Genomic DNA, 18,098 nt, shown 5'->3' on the forward strand with positions numbered 1-18,098 from the left:
ACCTCAGTGGGCAGACCATAGCTCAGCAGGGGGCCTTCACTCCAATTTGCTATCGTTTGTCACCATTTGTTCATCCTGACAAACAAAACGTTGGCCCTCTGTCCCCTCCCGTTTGGCCCTGGCACACATGGGATCAGCTGCTCCCCTCTTCTCATGACTCCATTGTAGCGGTATCCCTTTTGTATCCCGCCGAGTAATTCCCGCTCGGCGATGCTAGCTAGCTGGGCGCGCACATGCGCTGGAAATAGTTCCCCCCGTCTAATTACCTCATTTCGTCTGGCATTAATATTGTAGCATGTTGCCGCTGCATTATTGATGGTGTGTTTGTCTCGGTGTATGAGACGTTAATTAAAAGATAAACTGGAAGCCGTGCCTGTGTGACAGTTTCTTTATCCCAGAGGTAGCAGAATTTCACCCCGTCTATTCTTCTTTTTTTGGGGGGATCCGTTCAGCTTCTGTCTCGCAGCCTTAACTTCATTGTATACTTACATGTCTCTATTACAGGCCATTAGACTTCAAGGTAGCGGTATAATGCACTTCAAGGCCAGTCTAATGATGAATTCCTGCTGGAAACGTGAATGCAGTTGAGATGTTCGAGGCAGATATGGGCTTTGGGCCTATCAGGCTCGGCTAATGCTGATTTCCGAGCATCGTATCACTTTCTAGCATCTCCGCTGAGGTGAAGCAGACTAACTAAAACATGTTAAATTGCTCCCCGGCTCCATAAAAACACAGGAAGGTCAGGCAGTTAAAGAGCTTTCTGTGGCTTCCTGGGAGAGTTAAGCCTCTCTTTGGATTGCTGGCAAATGGACAAGCAATAAACTTTAGGTGACTTCACGGTGTTAACAGCGAGGACCGACTCCAGTCTCGGGGATTTGGTTTCACTTTCCCCTCCCTTTCTCAATCCCTCCCTCCCTCCTCCTCCTTTCCGCTCTCTGATGTTCTGTGCCACCAGGTTTTAGCTGCGAGCTGTGAGATGAACCGACAGATGACCGTACCATTAGGCTGGAGTGGCTGGCTGGTTCTTCGGGCAATGAGGCCACAGCGACAAATAAGTTGGCAGAGATTTAGACAAGAGGCTCCTTGGCACAGAAGCCCAGGCTGCTTCCTTTCTGGCCCCCAAACGAGGGACGAAGAACAGATGTCGGCTTTAAAGCCACCGAGTTTCTCTCGAGCTGCAAATTTTGTCTTGTTTGAAGTGAACCCCGAGGCACGTCTCATTTTCAGCCCTCGCACCAAATCATATGCATACCTTTATTCACATCTTGAAGACCCTCATTACGTGAAATGAAGAGTGTCAGATATGGAAGAAGCTATTAAGGAATAGCAGCGAGCCCAGTGGTTTGTTGTAATTGGAGACACTCGCGCTGAGATGAGCTTTATATTACCAACGGCAGAGTAAACACACTGACCTTGCTGTTTTCATGTTTGTGGGCCCTGAGAACGTTTTTTTCTTCTTCTTTTTTTTTTAGCTCTGCTTATGATTCATAGAAAAGGAATGGTGAGGCATAAATTCAGTCTCAGAAAAGAATGCAGATACGCTGGCCTTTGCCCACAAACCCGATCAGTAAAAGGATGCATGTGCAGAAACCTCTGAGATTATTAAAAATATTTTCTAATTGTCATTAAATCCCTTCCAAAATAGGAAAACCAACGGAGAATTGTGCCTCCTTGCAAGTACTGTATGCATAGCAGTAGCCTGATATTACTTATTCCTCTGTGTCATAACTTAATTGTTGTTCAAAAACTATTAAAACACACCAGTGAGCCATGCTGTTGCACTGGGACGCGTTTTCCTTCATTATAACCGCCACGAACCCTTTGTTTATTTTAAGTCGGTCCCACATATGCTGCTGTAAATACTCACTAGGGCATTAAATCTAAAGGAAGGAATCTCTGAACGTGTGTGTTCGGGTGATATGATTTACTTCAGCCTTGGCAGGTATATTGCTGGAGGCCACAGTAAGCGCAGTGTCGAGTTTTAAGTCATTTGGGTGGGCTGTTCTCAAATTTAGGCTAAAAGTTGGGTTTTGAGTACACCCAAAGTATCTTTACACAATCTGGCTTCACTTTCCCTGACATCAGCCATCAGATGAAGCCGTCGCACGAAGGTGGTTATAAACTCAACAGGCTAATCCAGGGTTTATCAGTCTAGCTGCAGCACGTTCACATGAAAAGGGTTGGCACTGGCAGCATGTGACCAATCACAAACATGGATAAGTGTGCTGGCAGCCGAGCGGCTGATTTTACTAAAGGAGATAATATGAGGAAAATATGAAGAGCTTAAACACATGATACATACTGACAAAGTGCAAGTGTTAGTGTTCAAAGAGCTATATGAATGTTTGTGCTTTGGTCAGTAACACTGGACAAGACCTACTACACTAATAAAGTTTTTTTTGAAACCAGGAAGGAAAGCCAGCAAAAACGCTGACTGTGCATGTAAGTATCTGAGGATCAATGCTCTGTCGTCACAGCATTTGAAATGTGCATTTGAGAGAGCTTTCTTGTCATTTCTTTAAGTCGTCTTCAGGAATAGTTCTCCAGGCTTCTTGAAGGACATTCGAAGCTCTTCTTTGGATGTTTCTGCCTTTTGTTCTGTTCTCTGTCAACATGATCCCACACTGCTTCAGCAATGTTGTGCTCTGGTTCTGTGGAGGAGAAGGCACGATTGATACGCACTGGCAGTGTGTTTGGGGTCATCTTCATGCTGAAAAATGAAGCCACCGTGGATCATATGCTTTCCACATGGTTCTGCATATTAGATCAGATTCAGACTGTATGTTTCTGTGTTTGTAATTAGATCAATAACAAATCCAACATCTACCGCCACCATAAAAATGAGTAAAAAAGCAGCCAATTTGCAAAGAAAAACTCTGAAAGAACTATTTTTGCAAAATTAGAAGAAAGTCTGGCTCTCCGGAAATATTATATAAAGAATAGAGGAACAGCTCGAGATTTTTGCACAGTACAATATATTAAAGCTTAGAAAAAAAAACTGCAGTGAAATGATTAGTGTCAAAGAATCGATATTTCTTCTTGATAAATTGGAAATAGAAAACTCTAGATCCTGTTGCTATCTGTGCACAGACACAGGAATCTTCCAGGACTGGTGATGTTATTTTCTGGACAGCTGACTGATCTCTAATCTGGAACACAACCTGCTGCCAAGATGGTCAAACCTGGAGCTTAAGTTACCATGGCGATGTACCCTGGTAAGAGGTGAACACTGAAAACCCAGGGTTAATCCCAAAGATACTCAGATAAGTCATGTTTTTTTAAAGAAATCTTTAAATAAAAAACAATGTAACTCTTTTCTCTGCTCAGTCTCAAAGGAGGTCGACTGCTGTGGTGACGGGAGGCTGAGGTGAACGACTTCAGTCCCTCGTTCCTGTCGCCTCTGCTTCTCGTGGGAGCTGCAAACTTGCAATTAGTTGTTCCACAGAGCCACTGCACTAATACAAGTTAATCCACAGGTGAAAAGTTACTCATTAAAAGTGGCCTCTTCAAATAAAACCCTGTAAAGTTCAGCGCTCAGCCGCTTTAGCAAATTTCTGACCGTCTCTTAGCTTTTATTGTAGCACACTGGCAGCTACGTGTCTGCAGGCGCGCTAGGGGCACTGTTAGGTTGTAATTAGACGGTGCTTTGAGCTAAATGCTAAAAACAGTAAGAAGAACGCTAACATGCTGCAGGTATCATGTTTTCCAGATTCACCAGCTTGGTTTAGTGTGCTACCGTGTTAGCATTTGTTAATTAATGCTAAGCACAAACCGCTGAGGGTGAATGCTATTACATTTGCAGGTCATAAACGAAAGGACATGTTGGACTAAAGTAATGAGTATCAGCTGCCTTGTCCTTGAATAATTTCAACACAATGGTGTTAGGGCACAATACAACATTCATCAGGGGATATTTTCTAGTAATAAAAACTATTTGTTAAACTTCAGATCCGTTCAAGCATCTAGGCCCTCGAGATGATTATTTATCACTGTAAAATCAATTATTTCATTTAAATCTTCCACTTTGATCACTAGATTATTAGTTTAAGTGACTGCAGTGACAGGCTGGAGAAACACGAAGTGAATCTCCTGTTTCGTCACATCCCAAAGCTGCTCTATTGGACTGATATCTGGTGACTGTGAAGACCATCTGACTACGGTGAAACCATTGTCATGTTCAAGAAAGCAATTTGAGATGATTACTTTTTGACATGGTGCACTATCCTGCTGGAAGTACTCAGTATACCCACAAGTGTGCCCATAAGATGGGTAAATTGTGGTCACAAACACAAACTGCAGACAGCAACAATGCTCAGGTATGTCAAGAAGATATCCTCCACACTATCACACCACCAGCAGCTTGAACTGTTGATACCATGCTTTCATGTTGTTTAGACTAAAGTTTGAACCTGCCATCCAAATCTTAAAGTGTAAGAAATCAAGTCGCATCAAACCAGGCAACATTTTTCCAATCTTTAATGACCAGTTGTGAATTAGAGCCTCAGATTTCTGTGTGGTCTTCTGCTGCTGTAGCCCATCTGCTTCAAGGTTTGACGTGGTGGACATAGAGAGATGCTCTTCTGCATACCTTAGTTGCAACGAGTAGTTATTTGAGTTACTGCTGCCTTCCTGTTAGCTCAAAAAAATCTTTCCATTCTGCTCCCACATTAACATTACATTCACGGGTATCTGATCTTTTTTTGGACTATTCTCTCTAAACCGTGGAGATAGTTGTGTGTTCAAAATTAGTTAAATCCCCTTTCTTCCTCTAAAGATTTGATTTCAAGATCGGGATTTGTGAGATTTGAACTTCAGCAGGTCATCTTGACCATGTCTCGTGCCTAAATGTACTGAGGTGCTGCCGTGATTAAGGATTTGTGGACTGTCAAAAGTGACTTTAACGCCGACTGTTCTGACAGTCCCGTTTATTGCATTCCCTGGTCAGGTTAGCCAATCTCTGCACATTAGAATGAACATAATCAACATGGTCAACGTTTTATTGGGTGTTATTTCAAAATATTATAGATTCGAACCCCCCCAATCCCTATGGGGTTTGCCAAATTATATTTATCTAGAACTCCTCTCTGTCTCTAAATGTTGGAGAATTCTGTGTAGGATTAAATGTGTCTAATGTGGACCGTCTATTTCATCTTTCTAGACTGCTGTATTTTGCCTATGACTGGCAGTCCCAAGTGAACATCTGCCAAACAGTTTATAGAAACTCTGCCCTTGGTGTCAAAATTTTAGAAATTTGACCATAAGTGACATTTATGGTGTTGTCAACCCCACTGAGGCTTACTTTTCCCACTTCTGGTGATATTCCTCCCTCGATGATTTGCAATTACCCTCTGGTGGTGTGGTCAAGTGGGTGCTATAAGAAACAAAAGCTCAGGACAGAACAGTTATCAGGTCTCTATTTAATGGACCACTCTGCTGCGATAATACCCAAATGTTATTTTCCTCATGAAATGGCACTAATTATATCAGAAACAATTCCTGGAAATCTGGCTTGGTGCTCATGTTGTTAAAACCAACATTTGCTATGTGTGTTTTTTTTTTTTTTAGGTAACTTGCAAGTAATGTGAATAATAAGAGAGAATTTGTCTGTGTTAAAGGGTCCTTTTTTTAAGATGAGTGCAATCAGTGACTGTCAAATAAAACACTTCAAAGCTGAATTAACTGAGGTGTTTCGGCCTCCGTTTCATAACCATCCAGTATTTTCTAATCAAATCGCTTTCATCAAGAGCTCATCTAGTTGTTGCAAACTATGTTAATGTGTTAAAACGAGCAAAAGGATCCACCAATGTGGTTGCAATCAGCACAGACTTTCATTACTGTATGTTGGCGAATAATGGGAAGGCGCAGCAGAGGAAAAACAAGCCAGCAACAGAAGAAAAAAAAATCTCCCTTCTAATTAAATCAAGCGTACTCTTCACTTCACTAAACTTCCAGATCTTGTTTTGATCCCGTGGTGGCCGCTGGTAACCTGCACAGGATGTCTGAAAAATAAAGTCCCCGAATTAGATTAAACTCTGCTTCTCGCAGTTTTCATCAGCGTCCTTAAATGGAAATCACTCGAGCGAAAGGTTCGGTTTGATGCAGACAGAAGGTCCACTACTCTGAGGCCTCAGACTGGCAACTGTGGCAATGAGATGCAGACTTCAAATAAAATAAAATAAATGTAGCCAGCTAATCTCAGAAAGGCTTAAAAACAAGTTAATTAATCATGTTTTCACTTTTTTGTGCAAGGAAGGAAATGCTAGATTGATCCTCATTCTCTTCTAGAAAATATAGAGCGTCACATTATGAAAAGTCATTAAAAGGAGAACATTAAAATGTTATTTAGAGCATTTAATCAAAGTTCTGTCCTCTAATAAGCAGCACATCTGCCTATGAGGAGTGTTGCTATAATTAAGCATCTAAAGCCTGGTTTTATTTAAAACACTAACTAATTATTTATCCATCTGTTACAGGCAATCAGTGAGAAGAAGTTTCCAGGTTGTAGAAAACATCCCTCTGTGGCAGGTGTTCATCATGTATCTCTGATAACAGACAGAAATGCTGCTTTAACATGTGTTTCTCATGCGTTTATCTTCGTGTTCAATCTGAGGATATGGAAGTCAGTCATTCATCAAGTCTCCAACCATCTACGTAAGCTGTCAAACAGTTCTAGCGCTCAAAGTGACGAACCCGGCGTTCAAGGCTGGATTATACGTGGGAAATGTAGTTCACGTTATTTTACACCCAGACAGAAGATGACAGGGAATAAATGAACACAATGTTACAATTTTTAATGGGATTCTGATTTACTTTATTTTGTCAAACCTTTTTATTTTTAATGTTTAGCTGTACGTTTTCACTCACGACTACCAGACTGTCTATTCTTTACAACACTTTTGTGTCAGTACTTGAGTCGTCTTCTTCCACTTCCTGTTGTTTGACTGTTTCTTTGCTGCTCTGCAGGTTGTGCTCATGTGTCTCATATTTGCAGAAAAAAACCCCTGCATTTCAATGTAACTCCTACAGACTGCTAATACATTTATTAAATTAAAATGTTTTGTTCCTACTGACCTTCATCGGGCATAACGGGAATATCTGTGTATTCCCACACATCCACCGGAAAACCTTCAATCATCCAGTTAGAGGTTACTGCCTAATAAACCCAATAAACATCATGTGATGTGATTAGTCGGGTGATGATATTAGCAGAAACATCAATGTGAGTAATTGTGAGTCACATTTATACAAGTTTAAAAATCTTCTTCATAACTACAAAAACCATCATCGCAAAAATCAACACCTCACAATGGATCAGGCAGAAATAAGAATATTAGATTAGTTATAACATCTTACATATAGTATGAAATGATCAATAGAATGAACATGATGCCAGGTATCATTCACAAATTAGTACAACTGCTACGGTACAGTCGATTACATCAACTACTCAAGAATAAGTGCCAAATATCGAGACCAATGCAAACATAAGTCAGGTGATACATGGGGACAGGGCTGGACTGGTGATCTGGCATTTGCCTGGTGGGCCGATGCACTTTTAGGACCATTGATCAATTGAAGGGCCACTATGCGCTGGCCTTGTATGCACTGATAATAGCCCATTCGTTCATTTTCATTACTGGCACTGGATTGGCCAATCAAATCTCTTAACGAGCTGGCCCCTCCCCTACCTTTACTGCACTCATGCACCTAATGGAACAGAGTAGAAGAGGTGGTTGATAAATATAGACAAACAACAGCAAAAAAGGTGGAGCTGAAAAGCAAAGAGATAAACTAAACTAAAGATAGATGCAGCAAAATGTTTCAAATGAACCTGCATTGATAGCTGTTGGGGCTGCAGCTGCTGCGCCGTCAACAGTACTACCAGAAACAACTAGAAACAGGCCCTGCAGTCACAGGAGGCTGCTGTTGTTACAGTTAGCTGCAAGGAAGAGATGGGGGTAGGATAATAGATGGAGTGATATCATAAGGAAGAGAGGGGATTTAGGTAAAACGAATGGCTACTTTGACCATGAGCCACTGCTAATAGCTAAATGTAGCTTTTAATGCTGCAGTGAGACGGTCCAGTGTCCATGGGAACATAATTTTGGCACATATTTAACCTCATACATTTGGAGACGAATAAGGAGAAGTGCAATCCTGAGTCATCTTAAACACTACAGTATGTTTTACTCTAAAATTGATGATTTAGAAAGACAGATGTAGCCACTATGATGCCACCTAACTGGTTTTGAACTTCACATTTTTGACCACCAACGTGATGCTTTTTAGAGCTCGAAGTTTTTAGTCGTGACTCATCAGCCAACGCTCTCCTGCATGGTTGGCGATATACGTCCATGAACTGCATGGGTGCAATGCACACACACACAAACACACACATCAGCTAATTAGTGCTAAGACTGATAAGATATTAGAATTTTACTCCCCAAAACTGAAGCACAACCCAACGAGCTACAACATTAGTCGCACAGTGAAGCGATCTATTTTAATGGATGTGGTGGAGCACACCAGTCGATTCCCGCTGCCTGTGTTCTGTCGGTCAATGCAGCCACGCCCACTAAATCAATAATCCAGGTGGAGGAGTTAAAAAGAAGAATAAAAGAAAGAAAATCACCGCACTCATAGATGTTATGAAGGGGAAGCTATCCATGGAGATCTACGCTGTAAAAATGCTTTTAATGGTTAAAAGTTGGACATTTTAACATGGGAGTCTATTGGGAGTGACTCTTTTTTAGGAGACAGCCTCAAGCTTTGGGTTTATTTTTCAGTTCTTGTCTCTTGGTCTGGATAAAAGCATCAGCCCACTGAATCAAATATGAAAAGCTTAATGTCCAACCAGATGATGTAGATACAAGTGGCAGATTCCAGCGTACAGTTACTTGCAGTGACCTCCAAGATCAGTGGCACCGGCTTGTTCTGTGATTAGTAGATTGACATCGTTCCCCCCACTGACCCTGTTGCAAAGACTACAAAGCTTTGTGTTGTTACTGAGAGGAATATTGCTGACTGAAAGCTGCTTCTGAGCCCTCACAGGTCCTTGAGCTCTCTGAAGTTCACTCTTGTTTTACCTTCAGTTTCTCTCACCTTTTTTGGCACACCGACAATGGATTTCTTTTTTTTTTTTTTCCAGGCAGTGTTTCCACGGGTACCCCAGTTGTCTTGCTGTCCACGGTTTCAGCTACCTGGGGAAAGATATAAATGGCTGCTGGGCAAAACAGAAGCGCTTTCCTCTTCCTGTTCAGGTAGCACAATAAAGCCTTCATTATCTCAGGAGACTTCAGTGCCCGTTAGACAGACAAGTGAATAGTTAAAAGGAGGCTTATAGATGGTGTTATTAATTTATAGCCACTACACCGTCGAGTGACATTTACTACATGAAGTTGAAGTTAAAATAGAAATCTTGCCTAGTTCCTAATCAGCATTTACCATTTATCAAGATGAATATAACAAGGTATTTAAAAAAAATGTACACACCGTGTGACTACAGAGCTCCAAATGTTGACGATTTCTCAAAATCTTCACATATGAAAAGCATCTTTACCTCCTCCAACACATGTCTGTACGCACAGGCTGTCTGGCGTGTGTTGTCTCAGTTACTGTTTCTCCTTCTGATTGTTTATACCAAAACCAGCAGGAAAGTCTCCGCTTCTCCTGGCCTCCTAAAATCTGATTACAGAGTCTGTATTCCTGCCAATACTTTGATGACAAGAAGACAAGAAAACTCACAAGAAAACATGGTTTTTTAGACTCTTATGGGGGGGGCGGGGGGGAACAGACAGTGTCTGCTTTTGCAGCATTGTTGAGAGAAACTTGTAAGCTATCAACAGTTAGCATCAAGATGTCCTCCAGACTGGCCATCGCTGATATATTTCATTCAGTAAACTGAAAGAATAAACAGCAGGCGCTGCTACTGGACTGAATATCTGCCATAAATATTTCATTTTAAAGATGTGAATTAGTTTAATTGGGTTCACTGAGACAGATTTAACAGGTTTTCTGGGATATTACTAATTGGACTTTCCTTTAATAACAAGAAAATACATCATTAACTGTGAGCATGTCTTGCATTATGCTTTTTAACTTATTAGGACTAATTAGATTAGTTTGTTGACCTATACACGCACACATCTGTACGATGATTTTTAAAGAGATGGCTCTAAGAGTACGGCGTCTGTGCAAAAGTCTCGAGCCGCTCCCTCATTCCTCTGTTTCGCTAAAAGAATGTGAAAGAGGTGCAATAAATCTGCCATGTTTGCCATTCCAACAAACTTGAGAGTCAATATTTGGTATCATCACCTTTATACTTCAACACAGCCTGAACTCTCTCAGGCAGCTTTCTTGTCATTTCTTCAAGTAGTCTTCAGGAATACTCCTCCAGGCTTCTTCAAGGACATTTAAAGCTCTTCTTTGGACGTTGGCTGCTTTTTGTTCTGTTCTCTGTGAAGATGATCTCACACTGCTTCAGTAATGTTGAGGTTTGGGTTTTGGGGAGGCCAATCTATGACTAGGTCTTGATGCATGTTCAATCATCCAGGTAAGTAAGTCCCAAAAGGTTGATTCTGTTCATCTGGACCAGATGGTATTACATGGTCGATCAAAATTTTGATGGTACTTTTTTATGCATTGAATCATACCTGTTATTAATCTCTGTCTCTCTTCCACAGCATGTCTTTCATCCTGTCTTCCTTCTCTCACCCCAACCGGTCGCAGCAGATGGCCCCGCCCCTCCCTGAGCCTGGTTCTGCCGGAGGTTTCTTCCTGTTAAAAGAGAGTTTTTCCTTCCCACTGTCGCCGAAGTGCTTGCTCATAGGGGGTCATATGATTGTTGGGTTTTTCTCTGTATGTATTATTGTAGGGTCTACCTCACGATATAAAACGCCTTGAGGCAACTGTTGTTGTGATTTGGTGCTATATAAATAAAATTGAATTGAATTGAATTTTATGTTCACAATTCCATGAGTTTCTCCAGCAGCACTGGCTGAAATGCAGGTCCAAACCAGAAGCTTCTCAGTGTTTTACAGATTGCTGTAGACCAAGGATGGGGGAACTCCAGGCCTCAAGGGCCGGTGTCCTGCAGGTTTTAGATGTGTCCTTGATCGAACACAGATCATTTAAATGACTAAATTATGTCCTCAACAGGTCTTGAAGTTCTCCAGAGGTCTGGTAATGAACTAATCATTTCATTCAGGTGTGCTGACCCAGGATGATATCTAAAGCCTGCAGGACACCAGCCCTTGAGGCCTGGAGTTCCCCACCCCTGCTTTAGACACTCGCTGTTGTACTGTTTCTTGACTTCCATCATACATATTGACAATGCAGTCCACTATTTCTGTAATTCGGCATACCTCAGTGTTTTCTCTTTGCTTTCCTTCTTAAAGAACATCTTCTTGACAGCCACTATGACTTTCAGAGACTTTTTATGAGCTTTAGATGTTGTTTTAGGACACACTGCACACCATGCAGAGGTATATGAGTTTTCATCTCTTTGAGAATCACCTTGTTGGTGCAAAAATGCCATTTTATGCCCGTCAAACTGTGCTGTCTTTGGCATTTCTCATAGATTCAACAAAACAAATGGGAACAAATGATGTCTTTTTACAACAGGCTGCTAAGAAAGCACCTAAAGATACCATTTAAAACGGGTTCTTTGCCAAGTGTGTACATAAAACTGGTTCAAACTTTTAGTTAGGTGCCTTTTTATGCTTGGATGAGTGATAGGTCAGAGTTAAATGGGTTAAAAAAATATCGAAACATTCCTCTTAACATGGTCAGGCAGAAGGAGTGCACTGAAAATGAGTGAAAAAGCAGCCAATGTCCAAATAATAACATTGAAAGACCTTCAGGCACCCTGGAGAACTACTGCTCAAGACAAGAAAGTCTGGCTCCTTGGCAGGAAAATATGGAGAAATGAATGGTGGCTCAAAACGTCTTGAACAGGTCGTACTGTTGGTATTTTCTTCCTGGTCCAAAGTGTATGCTGTAATAATATATTTGCTTGTTGGTTTGTGCCTCCAAAGGGACACATAAGGCTATGTAGTGCATGATCACAACAAACAGAAGACTGAAAAATACCAAGCAGCTGTGGCACAAATGCAAAGATCATCATGATTAGTCTGTGTGAACATGACGACATCTGCCAGCCTAAAACTTATAGCCCACTGTCAAGTGAAAACAAACATGCACTACATGCTAGAGCGAAGCAGGAGCTGATTTAAATAATTTCCAGGGATTTGTGTAAAAACATGAATACTCCCCCTGTGGATTCCCAAGAAGAAGAAGGACAAATTTATTGTATTTTACTCTTTCCACTTTGCCTTCTGGCTGTATAGTTTATTTTTTAAGGGTGGGAAATTTACATATTCATTAGCATAGTGAAAAGCTCATTTACATGTTTTAGTGAAGTCTGCTTTTGAGTTTGTTGTGCTCGTTCATTTATCCGCAGCGCCCGAGTCAGCCTGGCTGAGATTCGGGAATCGCATTTACAGTCGGACACTCCTTCACAGAGGAAAAAAAATTGTGCAAATGATGCAGCAAAACAATCTCTGCGCGTGTTATGAAATGCTCAATGCAATACCACGCTTTATTGCAATATAAAGGGCTAAACATTTGGGATTAAATCATCCACTAGAGTGGTAGTGAAAAATGAAGGCTTTCTTTCTTTCTTTCTTTCTTTCTTTTTTTAGCGCTTCGTCAAGACTTGCAGGACAAGGTGTTGTTTAGCAAAGAACAAATCCTGAAGTCCCTCTTCTTCATGCTTTTCTCTCGACTTTTCATTATCCTTACAAATCTCCCAGTGTGCTAACAAGCCGCTACGCTCAGTGAGTGAACAGACGGAGCTCAGGGGGGGAGAAGAGGATCAGAGAGACTTGGAGCTCTTGGGTTGGTGTGTGCTTAGAGATTCACATCTTTTTTTTTTTCCTTTTTCTCCCCCCACACATACAGCTGGGGCTCAATTAGTGTCCATTTTTGCTAATTAAGTACACTCCGTCTGAATCAGTGGTGCAAAAACGTTGTTTGTCAAATCATAGGCTGTATCCGGCTTGCTGCCCCTGAGGCAGGCTGGAGGCCCTTATACTGTACATTGCTCTTTCTCTTCTTCTTCTTTTTTCTTTTTCATCTGTCTTCATGTTTTCAGAGAAGAAGAGAAGAAATGAAGAATTCCCCACGGTTTTCCAGAGCTGGTACATACACACATATATATATATATACCGGCCTTGTTGACACAAACTCAAACTTAGTAAGTTTTAAAGGAAAAAAAATTAGGTGAAAGGAAAAAGCGTTGATATTTAATTTGTCTCTTTACCTGATCCCGTTTAAACTAGAAGCCGAACATCCGTTTCCGTGTGACGTTCGTTACCGTGGCAGCGTGCTAAAGCCCAGCTAAAGGCATGGCAGCGGAGTTATGTGCATATTTTCCTAACAATGAGAGGCAGAGTAAGCTCGGCACAGCAGATAAATCCTAAAGGACTTGAAGAAGAGACCCACAGTCACAGGCATTTACAGTGTGAAAATACCCTCACTAGTGTCTGAAGTTAACACTTTGTAGTATGATATGTGTTAAATTGCTCTCACAGAGAGAACTGGGTCCAAGACTGTCAATCTCTACACACCATCTGCGTATGGTATTAATTTCCCAGACAAGACGACGGTCCTTCCGCGGAAGGGTCAGACTCCTCCAAAATGATCTGTCAACCCCTTCATCCCCTGTCGCACTCTTATCAATGCTGCACACTTTCCCTCTCCACTGTTGCCATGGCTACGGTTTTGGCAGGGATGAGTGGTATCAAAAGCGCGCCGGAGTTTAGTGAAGACTCCTCTCCGCACTTACCTCTGTTATGCAGCTCTAATCCCATCCTTTTGATCTCCTTTTGATGGAGACATTAAACCTGGAGGAATTCAGGATATACCTAACAAAACCTCGCGCTACTGTTGTGACCGGACGAGAAGCCAATTCTCTGCGGACAGATGCTCCGGTCCGGCTGGGCTGCTCTCTTCAAGCTAACAGATACCAACCACCTCATTATCTGCAGTCCACAGATAGGGAACCTCTAGCAGTTAGAAGCCCGGCTTTCTTCTGCTCCGCTCTTTGAAGCTAGAGCAAAAAAAAAAAAAAGGAAAAAAACCCAAAACAATGAACTCCACAATTTCAGCCTGACGAACCCCGTGCAAAGAAAGCTCTCTTTTGTGCCAAATAATTTATTTAAAATACTTTGCAGGCTATGAAAAGGAAAAAAAAAAAAAATCCAGATGGAAAAAGGGCTAAAGAGTTTGAAGCCACGCTAGCAGCTTGACGAGGCTGTGGGGCTCTTTGAGTTAAAGGCTTGCTTGCTAATTGCTGCGCACTAACACTAAAGTTTAGCTGAGATTGACTGGAAAGTCATTTTTGCAGGTACTTTATCATCAGCCAGAGTATGATAACATTTAAAGCTTGTCTATATATTCACTGACTGAACAATGAATATCTATTAGCTACACAATACTAAGAGTCTGCAGCATAAAGGAACAATTACATGGACGCAGTCACAAAGACCTGCAAAAGTCCAAGCAAAGGATTTTGTCAGGGTCCAGGCAGGCTGTGGGTTTTTTCTGGTTTCTGTGCTGAGATGGATCCAACTCCACTCATCCACCCAGCCAGCCACCTCACTCTGGTAAACACCTCTCTCTGGATTATAACCTGCGTGCTCATTCCAAGGTACCACCGGATAACAGCCTGCCCTCTGACCACCCCTCTCTCGAGTACCTTTCCCTGGACTGCAAGTAAGAGATCCACTCAACCCACACCTATTCATATGGCCCCTTTCCATCCACCCTCTCTAACCATGTCTCTCCCATCTCCACAGACCCTCCCCGACCACCAGCCTAGATTTTAGTTCCTGCTCCGTTCCCTCTACCTTGATTTCTAAAGTTTCTGCTTTTGTAAATAAAACCTCCAACCTTGCTCACCGCTGTCATTGTCTGCTTCTCGGGTCAGTTGGCGACATCCATGCACGAGAAAGAAGAGCCGCTTTGTTTCTTGTATTTGGCCCAAACAAACAAACAACAACAACAACAAAAAAAAGCTGAAGTGAGGAAAGTGAGAAAGTGGTGTGTTCGCCCACTCCTGGTTCCCTCCTGATGATGTGACCTCGCGGAGGAGTCTGCACGGCCGCAAAAAACTGGAAGGCAAGCAACTGTCCACGCAGATCTTTGCACTCGCCATCTGATGATGAACTGCTAATATGTGTGGCTGCAGCTCAGGAGGCAGAGCAGGAAGGTTGGTAGTTCGATCCCTGGCTGCTCCAGTCTGCATGCCAAATATCCTTGGGCAAGATACTAACCCCAAGTTGAACTCTGGTGCATCCATCGGAAAGTGAAGATGGTTAAAAAGTGCTTGTATATCTGGGTGAATGAGGGAAGCTGTACTGTAGTAGTCGAGTAGAAAAGCGCTATAAGACTCAGTTCGTTTACTATTTAATGCTATTATTAGCATCCATGCTAAGATGTGCAAAATGATTGTGTTTACATGTTGGACTCAGAGCAGGGTGGGAAATTAATTTTACCAAGGAGGCCACGTGAGAAACTAGAACTGGTTTGAACCAGAACTGCACCAATAAGCTGAACTCAACTTTCTTCAATATTAATTTAATCTCTTTATAAACTGCTACCGGTAACAGAAGACAGCACAGCCAGGCACTAATTGTGCCCCGTTTGGAAAATTAATGACCCATCCTTGATTTAGATGATGTGTTAATGTGCTAGTTAACTCTACAACAGAGAGCTGAGAGATAACTTCATCGTGTACTTGTTCAAACACTGTTGCCTCATATTAAATCGATTAAATAGATTTTCTGCGCGGAGCACATTCTCCCCAAGCCTGAGTCTCAAGCCAGTGACGTCTGCTTTCAGACAGTGGTGATTATGCCCATCTTTTATATACAGTGTATGTTCTCATGACAATGGTGGCAGAAATGGCACGGCAAAGAAGATGCAACTTTGGGTTCAGTGTCATTCTCCTCCATTTCAGTATGTGAAAGAGGCTGGGGATTGAACCAGCAATTAATGATAGCTCACCTTTAGGGTATTTTCACACCAATAGTCCATTTCCTCTGGTCCAAGCATCTGCACAAATGAACTGCACCAAGGGGGAAAACAAACCAGAGTTTGACTTAAACAGATTAAATGGGACTGGTGTGAAAACACCCTTAGAGGAACATGAATATCTGCATCAAACAGAGCTGAAACTCATCTATTTCTCCACTATAAGATCATTTGTTTCTCCCCCCCAAAAAAAATAGATGGACAGTTAAAGCTATTAGCAAAGGAAGCCTATTTCATAAGCACAAAAACACAAAAACTTCTGCACAATAGCAGCATGTGAACATGAGTTATTTTGAGATGAGACCAAATCCCACCTAGACTGATCTGTAGGCAGAAAGTTTCTGTGAAGCGAGAGCTCCAACCAGCCTGCACTAAGGGTATAGTGGTGGATGAAGGTGGGAACAACAAAGTCTGGTGCTGTTTTTCTTACAGCGGTTTAGGTGAACTTGTATTTATAGATGGAAGCATAAACTCTGAAGTGTTTAAGGATAGCAGCCACACGCTGAAAGAATATTTTCCCTTCCGAGAGAAATTCGAGCCTTAGCTATGGGATTTAGGCCAGAAACGAGATCTGAACCACAAGGAGCATCTATGTGCCGCCATGGATGGAGAAAAATCTGTGTTTGCGGATGCTGCAGTGCGGGTGAGCTGAGGCTTTGTTGACTGAAACGGCTTGATCCCCTGTCCACATGTTTAGTGTTTATATATTTCAGTCCGAACCAAAGTGGTTGACCGAAGGCAGGCATTGCATATTTCTTAAAACTGCACCGCTTGCAATGCTAACGAGAAGTGGAAATTAACACGCGACACCCATGACGAGGGGTGGGCGGATCGATCCAAGTATGGATAGTATCGATGCATCGTTGGTATTGGTATCGGGTTCAGTGCGCTGTTCCTGTTCATCAGAAAGGAGACACGTCTGCACAAACTCCTCTGCTCTTATGCAGGAACTAGAGGAGGGCTGATCGATACCGACACTGGTACTAATATCGGATTGTTACTAGGGCGTTAGGATCGATACTTTGTTTCTATCCTCCAAACTTCAGCATACAGCCCACTGAACCCTTTAAAATAAATTATTTTTTGGAAATGAAACGATATACCTCAAGCATGCATAATGAAAAACGTCTGAACCCTTTTGTGTTGACTGTCACCTCTATTTTAATTTATAGCCTACAGCACTTTCAAACCACAGAAGTTGACCCAAAATTCTTTACAGACAGGCACATTTTTGCCCTCCAGGTCTCTAATAACACCCATGTTTCAAAATACATGAAAAGCTGAAAGGTGTTTTATGTTGTATTAAGTAATTATTGTGGAAATTGCAAAGTCATCTCATAAATCATGACACACTGCTCTCCCCTACATAAGCTGCCTTTTAGTTGAAAGTATCTGCAAAACTGGACGTATAATTACTTGGTATCAGATCAATTCACCGCTGACTAAAACTGAGCGCGGTCCAGCGTCGACATAAACCCTCCAGGTCTCTACATCTGTCCCCAGGAGTGACGAGAAGATGTGTATGTCTACATCCCACAAATATTTCCTCACGCTCGCTCCTTTCCTTCATCCCGCACCCCTTAGCCCTTTGTGAGAAACATCAATATCTCTGACAGATGGTAGAAGCACAGCAAGAGTGAGGGAGGGAAAAAAAATAACATCTTCATACAGTCTGACTATTTGTGCCGTGCGCGCATCCTCATCCTGTTTAATTTAAAGCCAAAGAATTTCCATTTCTGTTTGTATAAATGCTAAATGAAGGCCTGCTTCCTCGGTATCCCCCGCTGACTGATGTGAACCGTGGCGGCACATGAGAGTCAGCTCCATCTTAACAAATTCACTTTCCCCCTGTCACGTTAGCTCTAACGACTGACAATTAATGCCGAGGGAAGAGCATGATGCAAGGCGACACGCGTGCGCGGCAGATCGTTAGATTTTGAACGCGTCATCATGCGCTGACATGTTTTGTGTGGCTACTTGTCAGCGGCTGGTATAAAAAGTTG

The sequence above is a fragment of the Simochromis diagramma genome, unplaced genomic scaffold (genome assembly GCF_900408965.1).
Source record: "Simochromis diagramma unplaced genomic scaffold, fSimDia1.1 OVJJ01000205.1, whole genome shotgun sequence".
Classification (NCBI taxonomy): Eukaryota; Metazoa; Chordata; class Actinopteri; order Cichliformes; family Cichlidae; genus Simochromis; species Simochromis diagramma.